Raw genomic sequence first — 15,943 nt, 5'->3', positions numbered from 1 at the left:
AAATATACTGCAGAACAAGTGCTGATCTCACAAGTGAAATAAAGGAAGCTAATACAAAAATACAACAACTTCAGGAAAAGCTGAATGCTCTGACATATAATAGCTCAAAACTTCAGGAGATTGATAATAAGTCCAGAGAAGAGAGTCAGTTCAGTAATATTTGTAACTCAGAAGGTCGGGGCAGCAAGTCACTATCAATGGAACCTGAGCACCTTCGCTGGAACATAACAAGCTCAAATTGCACTGGACAACATTCCAAAAATTACCTAGAGGACAGAAAATATCTGAAGTCATATGTTCAGCCACTTGAAGAAAACAATGGAAGCAAGATCTTAAATTTACAAAATATTACACAGTTAGAGGCAATCAAGGAACTACAGGACAGTAACAAAAAAATACAAAATGCCATGGAAAAGACTGAAAGAGAGAAAGAGATGCTTGAATTAAATGAGACTCACCATATAGAAAGGCTAGACACTGAGCAATACACCTCCAATAAACTGACAGTTTATCTGAAAAACAAGTGCAAGATATTAGCAAATCAGAATAATTATCTCCAGGATACAATCACTGAACTGTTGAATGACATCACAGCATTTCAAGTTTTAATTGATAATCTTGAGCGAGAAAGGAAACTGTTAATGACTAAAATCACTGAGCTGAATGATGAAATGAAAATAAATGAGACATGCTGCAATGAAAAAGCTAAGCAAGGGAATTTACCTAAAACTACTGACCTGCAAAATAAGTTAAAGGGACCTGAAAACATTAACACGAATCTCCAAGCAGCCACTGCAGATGTGGACAGAGATAAAATGCCTCCTGCAATCATAATCACTAACTTCAGCAAAAATAATGAATGCCAGACTTCTCAGCCAACAGGGATAGAGATTGACAACCACCATATTATTGAAACAGATGATGAACTTCAGGACCGTGAAACAAGATGTCAGCAAACCATTGATAACACTGAGAACAGTAGAATTCTGCTGAATGAAACAACTAGCAATTTGCAAGATAAAATATTAGAAGAGCACAATGTTAGTATTGCATTACTGAAAAATTCTCAGATTTATTCTGAGAATGTTTACCAACAAAAATTAAAGAAGAATCCACCAGAAAATCCTCATTTACACAATGAAGAAGAAAAAGTGAAATTCATTGATAGTGAGCCCAAGGAAGAAAAAATGACCTTAAATAAAATTCTATTTCAACCAGATGGTCAGGAAGATTTTACATGGACAGTACAAGAGAAAGAAATGGTGGATGTTGCACTTGAGAACCTATCAGGAGAAGCAAGTATTCCAGAAGTGTCCACATTTAGTCTAGAAAGTCCGATTTCAGAAAACCAACAACGTGTCCATGAAACCAAGAGAACTATTATGGAAAGTCAAATAATAAATGAAGCAATAAATAATTTCCAAGGCAGAAATCAACAAGCCAAGGAAAAGAATTTTTCAACTTCTACACATTTGTGTATAGCTGATGAGGAAGATCTTTACACATTTAAAACTAACTGTCAGTGCGACATCAATCGCAATTGTACTGAACCTGAAGTAGAGAATACATGGCTTCAGGAAACAACTGAATCAATTAACAATATAGAAGATCTGAAAATAGGAAATATTATGATGAAGAAAGAAACATTATTGGCTGGAGATTCCAAGTTACAACCCAAAGTAAGGGAAGAACTTGGTGACACTGAAAAACCAACATCAATTTGTGCAAATGAGGCTCCAGTACTATACATCTGTCAACAAGAAAAAGGTGTAACATTGTCGAAGAGAATACAGGAACCAAATGGGGTTACTCTAAATCATCAAGAAGACAAGGATTTGCTGAAAGTCACTCTTAATGATCAAGAGACAGAACTTTCAGAGGAGGAATTTAAGAATGAAGATTACATTGATCAGAGGTAGAAATTAAAAGTGCTATTTGTCTCCTGTCAACCCTGTTAGTCTGTAAATAACGACTGGTTGTGAATACAGGGATAATTTCGATTCATGGTTCCACTTAACCTGTGCTCTGCTCTTCTGCATTGTCCACAGAACAGTTCAATTGAATTCTGTAGGGATGGCAGAACATCTAAAGAAACTCCACATGTGCCTTCATCATAAGCAAGGAGAATAGTGTGTTAGGTGGAGGAGGAAATGTGGAGCCCACCAACTTCTAAAAGGTTGTTGTACTAAAAGGAATGCAGCAGTTTTTCTACTGAAGGTTGAATATTAATACACTCCATTACCAGGACTGCCTCAGTCTGAAGGAAAATAGGAATTGTTGGAGAAGTAAATCTTGTGAATAGAACCAGAGAATTGAAACTAATCAAGCAGGGTGACACAGTGGTAAGAGGTTAGTACCATTGCCCTCAGTTTCAGGGATGCAGTTCTGATCCTGACCTCAGGTGCTGTCTGTGCAGAATTTGCACATTCACTCCATGACCACATCCTCTATTCCCTGCACATTCGTGTGTCTAAGAGCCTCTTAAATGCCACTATCATATCAGCTTCCACCACTCCTCTGGCAGCCTGCTTCAGGCATCTACCACTCTCTGTATAAAAACTTTGCCCCACACATCTCCTTTGAACTTTCCCCCTCTCAGCTTAAATCCATGTCCTCTAGTAGTTGACATTTCTACCCTGGGAAAAGATTCTGACTGTCTACCATATCTATGCATCTCATAGTCATATAAACTTCTATTAGGTTTCCCCTCAGCCTCTGACACTCCAGAGAAAACAACGCATGTTTCTCCAAACTCTCCTATAGGTCATACCCTCTAATCCAGGCAGCATCCTAGTAAACTTCTTCACCTTTTCCAAAGCCTCCACATCCTTCCTGTAATGGGGTGACTATACTTCAAGTGCAGCCTAACTAAAGTTTCATACAACCACAAATTGACTTCCTGAATCTTATACTCTATGCCCCTAGCAATGAAGAAAAGCATGCCATATGCATTCTTTACCACCCTGACTACTTGCGTGGAAACTTTCAGGGAGCTATGAACTTGGACCCCAAGATCCCTCTGTACATCAATGATGTTAAGGGTCCTGCCATTAACCATGTACTTTCTCCTTACATTTGACCTCCCAAAGTGCAACACCTCACACTTACTTGGATCAAACTCCATCTGCCATTTCTCCACCCATAGGAAGGTTGCAGAGGGACCTAGACAGTTTAGGAGAATGGGCAAGGAAATGGCAGATGAGATTCAATGTAGGGAAATGTGCAGTTGTACACTTTGGAAGCAGAAATAAGTGGGCAGATTATTATCTAGGAGGAGAGAAAATCCAAAGCACGGAAGTACAAAGGGACCTGGGGGTACTCGTGCAGGATACCTTAAAGGTTAACCACCAGGTCGGGTCAGTGGTAAAGAAAGCGAATGCTACGTTGGCATTCATTTCGAGAGGTATAGTGTATAAAAGTAAGGAAGTGTTGATGAGGCTCTACGGGGCACTAGTGAGGCCTCATTTGGAATATTGTGCGCCGTTTTGGGCCCCACATCTTAGGAAGGATGTGTTGACGTTGGAGAGGGTTCAGAGGAGATTTACGAGGATGATTCCAGGAATGAAAGGGCTTGCATATGAGGAGCGTTTGTCGGCTCTTGGACTGTACTCGCTGGAGTACAGAAGAATGAGAGGGGACCTCATAGCGACATTTAAGATATTGATAGGAAAGGACAGAGTAAATGTGGCTAGGCTGTTTCTCTTGGTGAGTGAGTCCAGGACCAGAGGGCACAATCTTAGAATTAGAGGGTACAGTTTCAAAACAGAGGAAAAATTTCTTTAGCCAGAGGGTGGTGAATTTGTGGAACTCCTTGCCACGTACAGCAGTGGAGGCCAGATCAGTGGGGGCGTTCAAGGAGGAGATAGATATCTAAATAGTCAGGATATCAAGGGATATGGGGATAAGGCCGGTAATTGGGATTAGAATAGTTTTTTTTCTTCTTTCCCCCATTCCCCATTTCTCATTTCTATTTCCCTTTCCTTGGAACAGACTCGATGGGCTGAATGGCCTGCTTCTGCTCCCTTGTCTTGTGATCTTGTGATCATATCTGTAACTGATCTATATTTTGCTGCATCCTTTGACACCCCTCTAAACGGTCCACAGCTCCACCAATCTTTTGTCATCTGCTGTATGAGAAAGAATAAGCTGCAGGTCTGCAGAGAGCTACTGAGATGGGGAATGAGAATGATGGGATGTTCCCCAGGAATTGGCATGAAGCTAATGGGCTCAATAGCATTTTTCTGTGTTGTTATATATAAACTAAGATATGTGTTTCCTCCATGGATTATTTATGCAAACAGGAGAATTAATTTCTTCACTGAAGAAAAGCTAAATGGGGTCCATTCAACTCAAAGCAATATACTGTGTGGTCTGCATATATACCATGCTCTCAGTTTCGCAATATCTATTACAGAAATAGTGCAACAACCAAAACGTTGAAGTCATTGTAGATTGTGACAAAATTTAATCCCAATGGGCAAGTGATTGAATTCAAGAGATTAGTGCACAGGCAGTAAAGAAGAATGTTGTGCGCAATGTCTCTGAAGTATACCTCCAAATTGGTGGCTGCTAAACTGGTGTACCTTGTTTCCTTTTTTGGTCCTACCCTACTTTCTCAATAATTCACTATAACTACTATGAATACCTCCATTCAACTCAATTTTGGAATATTGGATTCGCATAGGGATGTCACTTTTGAATCTACTAATGCTGAAGGGGTTTAGTTTTCAAAAAATTGAGAATAATATATCAATCTATAAAGAGTTCAAAGACATAGACTCCACAACAATGAAAGAAAAGTGATATATTTCTATACAGGGCCACTGTGTGAATTGAAGGTTGGCCTACTACCCTTGTCCTTTGTGGAATGTATGAATTTTAAGACCATAAGACATTGAAGCAGAATTAGGCCATTTAGCCCATCGAGTCTTCTCTGCCATTCAATCATGGCTGATCTATTCTTCTTCTTCAACCCCATTCTCCTGCCCACTCCCCATAACCTTTGATGCCCTTATTAATCAAGAACCTATCAACCTCTGCTTTAAATCTACCCAATGACTTGGCCTCCACAGTGGTCTGTGGCAATGAATTCCACAGATTCACCACCCTCTGGCTGAAGAAATTCCTCCTCATCTCTGTTCTAAAGGGACATCCTTCTATTTTGAGACTGTGCCCTCTGGTCCTAGCCTCTCCCACTACTGGAAACATCCTCTCCACATCCACTCTATCCAGGCCTTTCAATATTCGGTAGGTTTCAATGAAATCCACCCTCATCCTTCTAAACTCCAGCAAATTTTACACAGCTGATGCAGGTGAGTATCTGATCAAAGCTGATACCTTAGAATATAATTAGTAATTGCAGACATGTACAATTTCATTTGCAATTCCTCAGAACTTTAAGCAGCAAGAGCTGAAGAACATCCATTTGGGCATCATAAGTGTCAGGCAAAGACCACATCGAACAAGAGAGAATCTACCCACTTACTCCATATCCACTCCCCACTGCCCTCCCATGACGTTGAGTGGCATTTTGCCATCATTCAGTCCCAAAATGGGAAATAGAAAGATGGATTATCTCAACAGTATTCATCATTCCAGATTCAACTTCGCCCACACAGAAACATACTACTTTAGAGAGTAAGAATATGGACAGTTGAAGACCAAAGACAAATAAACCATCACACATGAGTAGTGAAATTAAATAGAGGTGACTCCAAAGGGCTGTGAACATGAGGAAGGGAGGGATGGAACCAGACTACCAGCTGCTGAAGGACCCATGGTTCAGACCCAACTGAGATTGCTTAAATTTGATTAAACTCAGACACATAAGAGAATAAGAAAAACGTGCAGGAATAGGCCTTATGGCTGCTCAAACCTGTACCTTCATTCACTAAGATCATGGCCAATCCTGTGCCTCACATCAAGTTTAGTATGAACTCCCCTTATCCTTGATTCTCTATTAACCACAATGTTGAATGTACTTAACAACTGAGCTTCCATGGACCTTGGAGAAAGAGAATTTCAACAATTTACTTAAAGAAATTTCCCCTCATTTCAGTTCTAAATGACGGACCACATCTTGAGACTATGCTCCCACATCTATACTCTCTAATTAATAAAAATACACCTTAAAGGGCACTCCTGGGACAAAGGACACGGCACAGATGTAATTTATTGGTTACCAATGTGAATGATGCCATTTGTACTTGACTGTGCAATTGGCTGATAGTTCTAACTTTGAGTTGCTGAGACGATTGGCTTGAGAAGATACTGATGACTTTAATATTTTTGAAGGCTGGGAGGAGGTTGTATCTGCAAAGACAACCAGTGTGCTTTCGCATCTGACCAGACTAACTTGCCTCTCAGAGTACTGCAGTAAAGGCAGGAAGCAGATGGAAATAGGCAGGTCTGCTGTCAAAGTGCTTAGAAAAGCAGAACAAAGCATTTTGTCACAGCAAGTTTCCAAATGCTGTTTGACCAGCAGCACCGTGCCTGCTCCATTGAGAGAATAAAGGGCCTGAACTTTCAACAAGGACAAGCAATTATGTGTTCAGAAAAAAACGTAGAGATGGAGAATTTATTTAGGTTAGAGGTTGACAGGTCTGTACTGTATCACCACAAAAGAACACTGTAAGTAACTGTGCCATCAGTAGATGTTTAGTGCACCAGTCAATCTTGCTGCTGTCTCATTCTAATCCATTTCTCCTTCCTACTTTTCCTTATTTTCCTTCTCCTCCTCTACCAATATTGTCAGTTCACCTTCTTGTTCTTCTATTTGATGGGTTCTCCCTTGGAAAAACAAAACTATGGAATACACAGCAGATGTTGATTATTTTAATCCCAAAATATCTCACCATATCAGACCTACATTGGGGAACTGACAATTTTGTGTACAACAGATCTTTTGTGAAAAGTTCAATTTGGAAATTTGAAAAACAGTAACAAACTGAAAATTAAATACTTTTTCTCCATTAATGAGAAAGCTGTAATAAATACTGAAGAGGGAGGTGAAGGTGACTCCAACTTTAAATCAAATGGTTTATTGTTTGGAAGATGTAAATCAAAAAAATTCCAATGTACCATATTCTTTTTCTTCACAATTCAACAAATCCTGCATGAGGACGTTCAACCCGAAATGTCGACAATTCTTTTCCTCCCACAGATGGTCCTCAATCCGCTGAATTCCTCCAACTGATGGTTTGTTGCTCTTTTTTTTTTGCAAACTTGGAGTCACATTTGAATGATACAAATGTTTCCAGACACAAAAATCAGACTGAGAATTTTGCAGCTCTTAATAAGGTTTATCTCCATCCTACAAATAATATAAATCTGGCCACATTAAAATGTATCTTTCCCCTTGTTAAAAACTTCCAATGTTCTCTCCAGTTGCAACATATATTTTCCCCCCACAATAATTATTGCAACCATGAAAATTGTTCTTATTCATTCATCATTCGAGAAATGTGAATTGACATATAGAATAGTCCTCTAATTAGATGTAAGTTTAAATCCTTGCAAGTGAAAAACCATCACTGAGGTCATTATTTACAATTTTTTTTACAGTGCCTCAGTTTACAATATACTGTACTAGTTCACATGAACCTAATGGAATTTGATGTAAAATTACTATCTATTTTTTATTTTGTGTTGATTTTGCAACACTTGAAGATGTATTAGCACTATTAACTTTACTGTGTGTTTGTGTGCAACAAGATCACAATCAGTTTATTGATTTTCTTTTATTATTTGTGCAGTTTATCCATTAAACCCATGGCTGTCTTCACTGAGTTTAAGGAACCTACATCTTCTGACAGTGAACAGATTACTGGAAATTCGGAACCCCAAAAAGACGACAAAACTGTAGAGGTAAAAGTAGAATCAGTCCTAGAGAAATCCATTATTTTCAACTGTTTACTGCTGTGTGAATTCACTATAGAATCTGTACAGATCATTTCCAACATCTCCAATGAATGTAGCTAGTTATAATCTTTTACATGCAAGTGAGTTGTTTTATCATTTTATCATTTATTTTTGGCTTTGCGTTAAGGCTATTGCAGCAGAAACAGTTTTCAAATGATTTTTGTGCAAGAACTGGAAGAAATTAATGGCCATTTACAATCATATGTATTTCCCCACCTTCAAGTGTTGAGATGTGGCGTTTCATGTTTCAACAAAAATAAGCTAATGATGTGACCTATAGTCCACAGTTCCCTAAGTTCACTATTCCAAGCACATTGTTATGGGCATTGGACCAAAAGTCAATCACCACTCAGTAAAGAAGTGGGCGCAATTGTCCAATTGATCATTTCAAACAGGCCTAATTTACTTCCCGGCAGTTGCAACTGCTTGACCTCTCGGTTATCCTGTGACTTATGCCATGGCAAAACCCAGGAAATAGGGAAGGGAAACTAAATCCTGAACTGAAAATGATTGTTAAGCTTTGTTAAACATCTAGTATGAAAATTCAAAACAAACAGGTCAGCATGAATGTGTTGGGCTGAAGGCTTGTTTCTGTGCTGTACAACTTGATGACTCTAGGTGAGTAATTAGTGTGAGCTTGTAATTAGATTATTGCTTCCAGAAAGTGATATCGCAAATTTTCAGGCAAGGCTGTCTGGAAGTTTTTGAGAGAACATCTAGAATCCCCACAAGCCATTATATTTTCAGCCATCTATGTATTTATTTGCTGGCAAATTGAATATTATTTTCATTGCTTCATACTAATAAAATGTTTTCCGTAATGATACCATTCCATCCCTTTGAGTAAGGTGTTGTGGAAGCCACAGCAGGTGACTGTCCTGTCAATGTAAGCATTGGACTAGCCTGTAGGAATATTTGAAAGTCACTGATGTAATTTAGCATGGGTAGGAATTCTCATTCTCACAACTTATGTACAGCCTTTGAAATTGTTGGGCATCCCATTCTCCATGGAGGGTTCACCACCATCACTTAGCTGGGTTGTTCTATCCTTATCATCCAGCTGTGGCCATTTAATCACCTGCAATAGCTTCTCCTGCTTCCACAGATACAAGTGTTCTCTAAATATTAACCCTTAACCCCCTCCTAATTTTCATCTACACATTACCCTTTGCCAATATTATCCAAAACATGGTCAGTTTCCAAAAGCTGTTGACAACTGGCTCCATCTCACACCATTTCTTTCGACCTCACCACTATCCTTAAGTTGACAGTCTGGTTGTCCAAAGTTGACAGTCTGGTTGTCCAAAGCGTAGTAATCGATGAGCAGAACTTTCCTCCAAATAAATACTAAGGCAGACTGAAGCTACTATCTACAATCATAAAAATTTATGGCACAAAATGAGGCCATTAAGTCTATGCCATTTAAAGCAGAGACTTTGTGACTAATCCCACTTTCTTGCTGTCAGTCCACAGCCTTGTAGATCGCATCGCGTGTTCATTCAGGTACTTTTAAATGTGAGTGAGGGGGTGAGTTCCACACATTTCACTCTTAGCTCTTTAGGTGAAAACATTTTCCTTACAACCCTCTAATTATCTGCTTATTACAAATATATGCCCTTCCTCCCCTCCTCCACCTCCCTGCCCCCCTCTCCCTTTTCTCCTTCCACTCCCCACTATTGAGCCCTTTACTATTGGATACAGGTAATTCTGATACATCCTATCCAGGTCTCTCATAATTGTGCAAATCTCATTTAAATCTCGCCTCGGACTCTTTGTTTCAAAGAAAACAACCTCAATATGGCCAGTGACAAAGTTTGTCCATCACTTACCTCGTGACAAAGTTTGTCCATCACTTGCAAAATCTTACCAAGTCTCCATTGAACCCTTTCAAGTGCTGTTACATATTTCCTGTAATTTGGTTAGCAGAACTGAACACAGAGTACCTACAGCCTAAATGATGTGTTAAAATATTCTCACAAGATCTCCCAAACATATATTCTATGCCTTGGCCAGTAAAGAGAAGCACCAAGCATATCTTCTTTATTACCTGACCAACCTGCCCTGCTTATGGTGAAAATCTATAGACGTACACTTCAAGTTCCCTCTACCGCTCTACACTTCTCATTGTCTCAGCGTTTATTGTCTATTTCTTTGTCTTGATTGCCTTTTAAAAATTCGAATGATTGAATTTTCTCCCTGGCCACCCTTCCAGAAAGCTACAGTTTTCTTCCTTACTATCTATCATATGGCCTATTTTTGTATCACTTTCAAACTTCCTAATTACACCCTACATGTAAGTATAAAATTTTAATGTATTATTAAAAAGCAAAACATCAGATACTGAACAGAACCCCACTGTATACAGTTTTCCAATAACTAAAACAGCTCTCAATCATTACCCTTTACTTTCTACAGACCATTTTATATCCAATTCACCACTTTCATTCGGATCCCTTAAGATTAATATATTCCTTTCCATGAGAACTATCTGAAGTTGAACCAAGATTATGCACAGCCTTGATGTGATGTTTGGCTCTAAGATGAGCTTTGGACCATGTACTTCCATGATCATTAAGACTTCTGTCTTTGTAATATCACGCAATTGCTCCTGCCCCAACTTATCGGTTGCAAAAACCATCATCCACGTATATACCATCTTTATTAGACTTAACCGATCCAAAGCACTCCTGGTTGCCCTCTCTTATTCTACACCCCATAACCTTCAGATCATACAAAACTCTGACACCCCTGTTCTAACTGGTGCCATGTCCAATTCACAAATCACCTCTGCAGTATCTGATATATAATGGCTCATATTTTAGCAAGGATAATAATTTAAATTTCCTCTCTTGTTTTCAAATTCCTCAAAAAGATGAGTTTATTGTCATATGCACAAGAGCAATGAAAATCTTACTTGCAGCAGCATCACAGGCACAGGGCAAGTTTTTCATGCTCTCATCCTCTCTATCTCTAATCTGCTTCAGTATACAATCCACTGAGATATCGCACTCCTCCATTTTATCTTGTCAGCTATCAAGGCCTTAACTAATCTGTCCCTAAACATGTCTGGTTCTCCAGCTCTCTCCCTTCCTATCTATTTGGCCGAGGGTTTGGCCAGTTTCATTATATGGCTCTGACTAAAATTTCATTTTATATTTCCCTGTGAAGCATTTTATTACTTTGAAAGCACAATATAAATACAAGTTATTATTGATGCTGCCTTTGGTAATAGCAAATAACAGACAGTATCATCTTAGGCATTAGTTATACCTACCTTTTGATCTTCAGTTCCACTTCAGTCAATAGAATCCTGAATCATTTGTCTTGGATACTTGCTGCATGTGATTCAGTACCACACAGTATTAGTAAGTGTGTACAGTGACATTTATGCATAAAACACATTTGTCCCACCTGTTAAGTAAATTTGGTGTCATTTCTGCACATTTTCCTTAATCACTAGCTCTTTTGATGTAACTGGAATAATGACTAACTTTATTTATTCCTATTTTAGGAAGCACTGATAGTCTATATATGCCAGATCAGATCAAGGGTCTTTGAATGATCACACCACATCCTTCCATATCAGCCTGATCTTAAGGTTTAGTAGTAGAATTCCCAGCATATCTGTCAAAGTGAATGCCACCTCTAGGACCACATTAACATGTCTAGCAACAATTGGGATTGAGGGTGGCAGAAGTGTAGCGCTCGTCACTTCCCAACATTCTTCCCAACTGCCGCAGTTCAGTGATGAAAAAAGCAATTGGAATGGATCATGTACAGAAAAGGAAAACCATTTTAAAAAGTAATATGCCATGCAGAAAAAAGTAGGATTTTTTACAAATCTGGCCCATGTGAATATCTGCAATTCATTTTTTAAAATATTATGGTGCTTTGAGAAATGAGTAAAACAAAACTATTATTGCCACTCTGATTCACCTTTCTTTGTAAAATCAGGCAGCAGATACTGATCTTGCACTCAAGATGGAATGTAAGTAAGCCATTGAAACTTCTGAATGTTTGTACGTTAGTTGCAAAGATTCTTCATTGTTCTGGAACATATTTACTCAATCATTTTTGACTGTTATGTTGTATTTCAAGGAATTTGTTCATTTTCTCAAAGAAAATGTATGCTTTGAGAACAGCTGCAGCTGGGAAGGAGGAAAATGTTGTCATACCTGTTGCAACAAAACAAGACCTATGGCATGGATAGAACTGTAAATCACTCTACATAAACTTACAAACCCTGCACCAGTATTTCAAGCACTTAGCAATACTTGTGGCATAAATAATGGATAATATGTTATATACTTTCACTTGTCTCAATGCAATATATTAAAAATGCATTCATGCTATGGCTTTAATGTAGAAAAATGTTTCGAGGTGCTTCATGGGTATATTATTTAAAAAAGGCTGCTGAGTCAAAGATATACCTAATAGGAATTCTACTTCAGATTTACCTGATTTATTTACTGATGATGATAAAAAATGTTCCAATATGTTTAATGATCAAATGACAGATATAAACACTGAATTCAATTAAAACATTAGGGCTATGCAATGCAATTTTCTTTGAAAAAACTTCTTGAAGAAATATTTTGGTGTCAGGAAAGGTAAATTTGCAGTGCTTGGTAGGTTCTTTTGTTTCTTTTTGTAATATTGGTCCATGTATGTTTTCTTAAATATATTCCTACTTTTAGATTATCTGCTTATTTTGTCTTATTACTCAAAAGCAAGATACATAATACATTCATCTTTGTTGAAAGTGCAAAGTATTGAGCTGGAAAGTAACCTTGAATACATTGCATAAAACCCTCCCTTGATACAAAATATTTGCCATAATTTTGGAAGGATAATGTCTCCACAGTTTATTATTAATACAGATGTCTCTAATTTGTTATATGTCAACCTTGAATTTCTTCTTACTAATCTGCATCGATTATATTTTCTCTGTTGTGTAATTAATCATAATGCTATTAAACATGTCAATCCAAAGGGGTTCTCTTTGAAGCATCTTTCGGGTTAAATCCTAGCATTCTGTTGGTAGAAGATGGAGACTTGACTCATCTTACAGATTCAAACCCACTTTGTCTGTCTCAGGAATGAAATCCTGATTCCTTATTGTCTCTTAGAACAACTCCATCAGTGTTTTATTTAGCCAGCCTCTCGCAGTTCTGAACAAGGTTATGTTACATGTGTTCAATAGTTTCAAAATCCAGCCAGTTATTTTGCATAACCATAAAACAGTAAAATAGAAAAATAAATGCATGTGTTTATTGTAGTTACAAACTAGTAGATCTTGAAAATAAGTCCACCTTCTGATATATGTTTTAATATATTTGTAGCTACCTTGATTGAAGAGGATATCAACAGTTTGAATTCAATGACATCTGAAGAAATAACTGCACAGGAAATGCTAGAGAAAGAAAATAACAAATCTACCCCATCTTTGTGGATGAAATGCATGATGCAATAATTCTCCAAAATTATTCTAATACTGCTGCAAAATTATTATTCCCCAAAACTCAACACTACTGGTATGGCAGGTTATTTATTCAGATGCTTAGCAATTCATTTCTTCATCTTTTTAAATTAATATCTTTTTGAAGAGTTATCCTTATTCTTTATCTTTTGTCCTCATGTTAATTGACATGTGCAATTAATATCAACTTAAAAGGGTGATTACTTTCTGGAATGTTTGCAAATGCAAGCTTTGATGTTGGTTACTCATGCCACAACAACAAAATGTTTTTAAATGAGTCTTGAAATATTCACTTTTTGTTGAGATTTTTCCTTATTTCTCCCTTTATTTTCTTAGATTCTGTCAATACAACCCATTTGAGCTTTGAAGGCAAACAAGTCTAATGCCTGACTTATGGGAAGGTATTGCTAAAATCTTAGTTTATGTTAGAGCAACAGAAGTGACTGTTCAGGAGGAAATGGGTTTTGCTTTCTACAGAAACTGACTACTTTCCATGGAATGCTTAATCTAATAATCTAGCTAAACTTGACAGGACCTCCTCAAAATGAGACATGCAGGTTTAGGTGGCCAGTAGTATTGGGAGTGGAATATGCAGCATTCTACATCTCAAACTTCATTAGAATATTCACATGTATCTCAACCATGAACTCCCATTCTGCAATAAAACAACTAATTTGCAGTTATAACTAATTTTAATTCCATGGACTATGTTTATTAATCATAGAACAGGTAACTGTGGTGATGCTAGTAGAAACATGAGAGCACATCTTTCAACTCTTAATTGACTGCTGGTAAACCAGCACCATAGATAAACACATTGAAATGCGCAATGTAATATTCTAATACTTTTGTATGCTTCAGTGAGACCACCTTGGGGTCTTTCAAACTCAAGAGAGAGTTAAAGACCTCATTTGCTTCTTACTGGACAAACCAGCCATTGCAGGGATCAATCTGGTGAACTTTTTCACCACTCGCTCTATCGTAAGTACAACAACATACACAATATTGGACCAGTACACAATATTCCAGGTGCAGTCTCATCAGAGCTCTATCTAGTCAGTTCAGACATCTCTAGTCTTCCACACAAATTCTTTTGCAATAAAGGCCAACATGCCATTTGCTTTCCCCGCTGCTTGATGAACCTGTATATTAATTTTCAATGATTCATCAGCAAGGACACTGAGATCCTTATGAACACTAACATGTTTCAATGTCTCACCATTTAACATATACTCTGCCTTTCTATTTTTCTACCAAAATGAAAAATCTCACATTTTACACATTACGTGCCACCTGCCATTACCTTGCCCAATCATTTAGCATGTTTATACTCCCTGCAGTCATTCAGCATCTTCCCATAACCAATACTGCCATCTAGCTGTGTATCATCAATAAACTTGGATATATTCCACATGAACCCCTCATTCAAATCATTGATACAGATTGGAAATAACTGGGGTCCTAGCACTGATCCCTATGGCAACCCACTGACCATAGTTTCCCAACTTGCATTCTGTATTATTTTACCTTGTACTACTTTGATGCACTGTGTAATGAATTGATCTGTATTAACGGCATGCAAGACAAGTTTTTCACCGTACCTCCGTATATGTGACAATAATAAACCAATTCTAATTCCAATTCCAATGTATGGTAGTGTAGCGGTTAGCATAACACTATTACAGCACCAATGACCTGGTTTCAATTCCAGCCACTGTCTATAAGGAGTCTGTACTCCCATTTCCCTCCCATATTCCAAAGACGTATGGGTTAGGAAGTTGTGGGCATGCTTGGCGACACTTGCGGGCTGCCCCCAGAACACTCTATGCAAAAGATGGATTTCACTGTGTGTTTTGATATACATGTGACTAATAAAGATATCTTATTTTTTATTTTCTGTCCTTTAACCAATCGTCAATTCACACCTATACAATGGTTCTAATTTTGTTCACTAATTTCTTGTGTAGAACTTTACCAAAGGCCTTCTGGAAGTCCAAATACATCACATCAACTGGGTCTCCTTCATATGTTCTACTAGTTACAACAACAAATTGTCATACTGCTTATTGTCATAATACATACTGCTCTGCTTTTCCCTCCTATATATTGGGCTTCCCCTTTTTCTATCTTCAATCCTGAAGAAGGGTCCTGACCCAAAACATTGACCGCCTGCTTTTCTCCACGGATGCTGCCTGGCCTGCTGAGTTCCTCCAGCATCATCGTGTTTTTCATCTAGATTCCAGCATCTGCAGTCCTTTGTTTCTCAAGAACTGTCAAACATGATTTTTCTTTTACAAAACCACATTGATCCTGCCCTATCTTATTTTCCACGTGTCCTGTTACCATTTCCTTAATAATAGGTTCCAAGATATTCCCTACTATTGATGTCAGGCTAACTGTTCTATGGTTTGCTGTTTTTCTACCTCCCTCTTTTCCCAAATAGTGGGGTTACATTTGCTACCTTCTATTATTGGGGAACCTATCTAGAATTAAAGGAATTTTGGAAGATGGTGATCAGTGCATCAGGTATCTTTTTGGCCCTCT

At 37.9% G+C, this 15,943-nt stretch overlaps 1 long non-coding RNA gene across 1 annotated transcript; it reads left to right on the top strand.

Annotated features, from left to right (window-relative positions):
- The first annotated feature begins 7,753 nt into the window (after window positions 1-7,753).
- On the top strand, window positions 7,754-12,141 carry LOC127576304 (uncharacterized). Its single transcript, XR_007957214.1, has 3 exons — window positions 7,754-7,866; window positions 11,875-11,908; window positions 12,019-12,141. It is a non-coding gene; the product is annotated as an uncharacterized LOC127576304 (long non-coding RNA).
- The last annotated feature ends 3,802 nt before the right edge of the window (window positions 12,142-15,943 follow it).

This window comes from Pristis pectinata, chromosome 11, assembly GCF_009764475.1.
Source record: "Pristis pectinata isolate sPriPec2 chromosome 11, sPriPec2.1.pri, whole genome shotgun sequence".
Lineage (NCBI taxonomy): Eukaryota > Metazoa > Chordata > Chondrichthyes > Rhinopristiformes > Pristidae > Pristis > Pristis pectinata.
This window is presented reverse-complemented; position numbering and strand designations above follow the sequence as displayed.